This window comes from Cololabis saira, chromosome 3, assembly GCF_033807715.1.
Source record: "Cololabis saira isolate AMF1-May2022 chromosome 3, fColSai1.1, whole genome shotgun sequence".
Lineage (NCBI taxonomy): Eukaryota > Metazoa > Chordata > Actinopteri > Beloniformes > Belonidae > Cololabis > Cololabis saira.
The window spans coordinates 10,642,717-10,648,468 of NC_084589.1; the positions used below are offsets into that span (position 1 = coordinate 10,642,717).

Genomic DNA, 5,752 nt, shown 5'->3' on the forward strand with positions numbered 1-5,752 from the left:
TTTGCACGTTGGAACCGGGCAGTCAGACCGTTTGCCATACGCCTGTAGCACCCCTCAGACTCAGCTGCCACCACCACTGTCGTCAAGAACTGGCCCCATTCATTCAGAACACTGGTGACATACTGCATGGTGCCCTGGCCATCACCATATATCTTCTTGAGGATCTACAAAAAGAAAGCAGAACATTCATATTACAGTGTCTCTTACTGTAACAACTTTTCCAGCCTGTCCTCCTGCATGCCTATAAATCACAAAGTATTCTCACTCGACTTGATTATCAAGAACTGAGCTTCGTTAGCACAACAGAATACTGATCAAAGTGATGTTTTATTCATACCTTTTTTGTACCATCAATGCAGAGGATCTCTCCAGTCACACTGAGGATGGCAGCTCTGTACTCAGGCATCCTTTCCATTATCATGTGTGCACGCCTCAGCACACGGGCAGATGGAAGAGGAGACTGAGGGATGGGAGGGGTGTACGTACCAGGAGCTTTTACAAAGGAAAGGATGCCACTCTGAGACGATGAAGATCCAGCTGTGTGGGCCTCGTACAGGAGAGTCTGGTAAAGGTCACGCCGTTGGACATACCACTCATCGTGGCCCTGCTGCAGCAGTCTCTGTACCTTGTTCATGGACACAGCATTGAGCCGGTCGCTCAGCAGGGTGATGACACCTCTGTCGATAGCACGCTTCCCACACAGAATTGCAGGAAACATGCTTCTGATGGCTGGGGCGAGGTTCATCAGAATCCTGGGTCTGTGTGCCAACCACATGTACTGTTGGAGGTGATGTGAATCCTCCTCCTCCTGGTCACTGTCTGCATCACCATGTGCCCTGCTCACCGCCTGCCGCATCCTTTCACAGTGAGAACATTTCAGTTTCTCTGTCAACAGGGTGTAGTTGTACATCATCCCACACACTTGCCTGGCATAGCTGCCAAAGCCTTTCTTCTCCAGGTATTCCCCTGGTGGTGCAAGGCAGTTGGTGTTGGGGCAGCGGATCTTGGCTTTCATCACACCAACTGACCGCCAGAAGAAGGCAGGGGTGGTAAAAAAGGCCATCATGTTGGGCACTGCTCCCTTGACAGAGACAGGAGGCGGAGGCGGGTGGAACTCCATCTTCTCCTTTAAGAGCTTCCTCTCCACTAGCTCACCTTTTGCATTCTTGTACCCGGACAAGCCTTCATAGAGACCGTAGCGCTCATCACATTTTAGCCACCTGATGTTAGGAGGGGCTATACCAAGGGCTTGGGCAGATGCAGGTGGCTGCTCCCAGTATTTCTGCCAACCCCCCAGCACGATGCCACTGGATTCTGAGGCAGAGCTCTCAGCTGTGGGTCTTCCCTGAGAAGTGCTGGGCCTGTTGGTAGAGTCCTGGGTCACAGCTGGAGCGAGCTCTCCCCAGGTGGTAAGCTGTGTTGAGACCGGTACCTCAGACTCGTCAAGGACTTTTTCTGATGAAGAAATGCCAGAAAAATGTATTAACCACATGGATTCATATGTAGTAATGAATTTCACAAAACACAAACATTTTTTTCAGATTAGAAATGGCTGTAATGTTGTACAGAAGCTTTCTTAATCAGTATTATTTTACACAAAAGTTGTCTATTCTACTCACATTACAGTTTACATTCCTTTCAGATGAGTGTACATACAGTGCATATAATACGTCACAAGACTAAAATTTATCTAGCTTAAGTCAAGAAAGTGTATGATGTGAATGTATTATGCAATTTTTGCATATTGTGTTGTAAAGAAAGGTTATTTGATTTTCATTTTAGCATAATATTACCTGCAGCAGCCAATATTTCAGCATCGCTTAAATAGCCAGGTTCCTGTTGGAATTTGGAAACAGAAGATGCAGCTGCCTTTTCTTTTTTTGATTCCCGTTTCTGCAAAAAAATAAAATACATCTGTACCACCCAACATCTCCAATGAGTTCTTAATATGTCTAAAGCAATTATAATGTAATGTTGAGTAAAGTAAAGGAGAAAAACAGTTATTACCTCCAACCTCTTGTCAAGATGACATTTGACAGAAGGGAACTCTCTGACAAACTCCAGCATTCGCTCCTTTTGCCATTTAAGGAGCTCATTCTTCTCACCCTTCTGGCAATATTCAGCGACCAACCATACCACCCAGCCAACATCATTTTCAAGTAGCCACCTGAATGTCTGTCCAGCGTATTTGCCAAATGTGATTATTAACTGGCCTTTCCACATTTCCCCCCCAGATTTCTTGGCAGCAGCCTCTGCCTTTTCAGGATCCAGCCATCCAGGGTCAACTGCTTTGCTGGGGGCCTCGGCCACAGTCCTAGCAGCATCTGAGCACAGCAGCCTGGCCTCTCCCTGCCTATACACTGCAATGCGTGGATACAGATGCTGCTTCAGGTGGGAGTTCAGTTGATGCTTGAAGGTGAAGCTTTTACTACACACATCACACTCAATCTCCTTTGGAGCATGAAGCCTCATGTGCCTTGTCAGGTTTGACTTCTCAGTGAAAGTCATGTCGCACACACTGCATTTATGTCCCTTCCACTCCATGTTGAACCTTAACAACAGAAACAAATATTAATTAAGTGAATATGAAACTGTATGATATTTTGTCATGTTTCAGATAACTATCTAGCTCATGGTTTAATAGTAGTTAGGTTATTTGATGAGGTAAAAGGAGATCACTAGATGATATAATAGATAGACAATAATTTTTTTCACATTTACAATATGTTATAGGTTAATTAAAATGCTGTCATGATGATAAAAGTGATAGAATATACAGAAATTCTCACAATAATGAGATGCCAAACTACTAGCAGTTGTTAGCTGAACGTTACATTGTCATTACCAACATACTAATTAGTGCTATGTAAATAATCATCTTTGCCGCAGAAAGTTGCCACTTTTCAAAGAATCTTTTCATTCATAAAAACCAGCATCAAGATAGTTTAACGTACGCTAAAATATACACATAGAAAAGTTCAAGGTGAAGAAGATTAAACTCACCTCAGCGAAATGAAAACTGTAGTTATGGCTGGCAAACGGCATGATGCTGATTGGCCCGTCAGGGGAGACCCTTCCCCGCATGGCTCCACCCTTAGGTCTCCATGATTGGCAGGTTGGCAGGGAACGAAGAAATATACAAGTTTAATATGCGGTTAAATACTATAATCATTAGATAATGATGCATCTACATTATTATATGAATGAAATGCCTTCATTATTAGTGACTGGTGTAATTAAAAATCAGTGACATTTGATGCAAATAATAACTAGGATCACCACTGATTTAGTGAAAGGTGACCAAAATCTGCAGTTGAATTAAACATATGACAGTGAATGTCATAAACACATTGATTTCCACATGTTATGATAGCATAATATTTATGTATATGAAGCGACCGGTAACCATGGCAACATAAACGCGTTTGCTGCCATCAACGCCAAACTCCATAAGCGGAACGGAGACAACTAAACAGACAACGGTACAAAATACTATACTGCTTATGAAAACTCAAGTTGCCACAATTATTTACATCTCACAGCGTTTGCCGAGACTTCGGCGTAGTTTACACAACACATAAATACGTCAGAATCGGATTATGAGCCTGCCAAGTCGTCAATGTGTTGCGTGCAGGGCTTAATTTGAGGGGGAGCAAGCCGGAGCGCGCTCCGGTAAACCTGTAAATAAATATACTTTTTGCGCACCGCTGCGCGCTCATAACGGCACAACGGCATAATGGTAAAAGTTACACAAGTAGTACATATATGTGGCTTAAAAAGGACAGTTGGGTTAATGTGTCTCACACAGCGCATCTGTGTGTGAGTGTGCTGTTTTATGTTTCTTCGTTCCATGCGTAAAAGCCAAAAGCGCACTGGAGATGGGCAATCTCCAGCTGTGTGTGTGTGTGTGTGTGTGTGTGTGTTGCGCTTTTTTTTTCTCTCGCACCGGAGCCACTCATCCTCTGCGCTCCGGGACCTCCCACTTTACAAATTAAGCACTGGTTGCATGAATGCAGCGAGGAGATGATGCTTGGACGTAAAATTGAATCCTGTGTATAAGTGTCACGCCACTTACTAAAAAGGACAGTTGGGCTGCTTAATGTGTCTCACACAGCGCATCTGTGTGTGTGTGCTCATTTAAATGAGCAGCCAGAAACAATTGTTTCTTCGTTCCATGCGTAAAAGCCAAAAGCGCACTGGAGATGGGCAATCTCCAGCTGTGTGTGTGTGTGTGTGTGTTGCGCTTCTTTTTTTTTCTCTCGCACCGGAGCCACTGCGCTCCGGGACCTCCCACTTTACAAATTAAGCACTGGTTGCGTGAATGCAGCGAGGAGATGATGCTTGGACGTAAAATTTAATCCTGTGTATTTGTCACGCCACTTACTATTCGGCTTATAAACGGTAGCGTTTCAACACAGATTAATCAATATTTCACTCAAACTGTCCCCTGAGGTGTCAGACTGTCATGGCCGCCGTACAGACGTGTCTCGCTCAATGATGATTGGCGATCACTGCTGCTCAACAGCGCTCAATGATTGGCGGGTTGAGCGCTCTCCCTGCTGAACAGAGCTCAACCATTGGTCGGCATAGGGACTTGGCTGGGAGATCGCCTGGGAATACCCGGTGCTGTAAGCTTTTTCAACCAGCAGAGAGTGCTCTTGCTCCCTCTACTCACACATTTTTATACCTGCTTTGTTTGTTTGTTTATTTGTTTATTTCTTTGTTTATTGGATTGATCCCCATTAGCTACCGCCTTGGCGACCACTAATCTTCCTGGGGTCCATAAACTACATCAAATATTACATAAATAATAATAATAATAATAATAATAATAATAATAATAATAATAATAATAATAATAATAATAATAATAGATGAGTGAATAATAATAATAATAATAATAATAATAATAATAGATGAGTGAATGATAATAATAATAATAATAATAATAATAATAATAACAATAATGATAATAATAATGTATTAATTATATATAATATTATTATTATTATTAAAAGTTCATTGCAACCACTATTCATACTACAGAAAAGAGCCATAAGGATAATTCATAAGGCTGGTTTTCGTGAACACACCAATTCCTTATTGTTCAATTCTAAAATAATCCAATTTTTTGACATAGTAGAATTCCAAACTGCACAATTCATGTATAAAGCTAGGAACAGCTTATTACCATCTCACTGCCTGTTCCAACTCAACATGTGGGAGTGAAGTGGGGCGTCTCATAAACACCGACACACGGCAGCTGCAGAGTTTCAGCTCCGCTAGAATCCACCAGCTCCACTTGTGAATGAGCTCCACTGATTCTTGAACACACCGGTTTTACTCTCCGTCTCAGACATCAGAGATGTGGTTGCCGAGAAGTGAACACTATATAAGAGTTATTTCAGGGCTCAGCTTTCGCTTACGGCCATACCAGCCTGAATACGCCCGATCTCGTCTGATCTCGGAAGCTAAGCAGGGTCGGGCCGGGTTAGTACTTGGATGGGAGACCGCCTGGGAATACCCGGTGCTGTAAGCTTTTTCAACCAGCAGAGAGTGCTCTTGCTCCCTCTACTCACACATTTTTATACCTGCTTTGTTTGTTTGTTTGTTTGTTTGTTTGTTTATTTGTTTATTTCTTTGTTTATTGGATTGATCCCCATTAGCTACCGCCTTGGCGACCACTAATCTTCCTGGGGTCCATAAACTACATCAAATATTACATAAATAATAATAATAATAATAATAATAA

The 5,752-nt window shown here is 42.6% G+C and overlaps 1 non-coding gene across 1 annotated transcript; it reads left to right on the top strand.

Annotated features, from left to right (window-relative positions):
• The first annotated feature begins 5,420 nt into the window (after positions 1 to 5,420).
• LOC133441237 (5S ribosomal RNA) lies at positions 5,421 to 5,539 on the top strand. Its single transcript, XR_009782440.1, has one exon. It is a non-coding gene; the product is annotated as a 5S ribosomal RNA (ribosomal RNA).
• Positions 5,540 to 5,752: the final 213 nt, after the last annotated feature.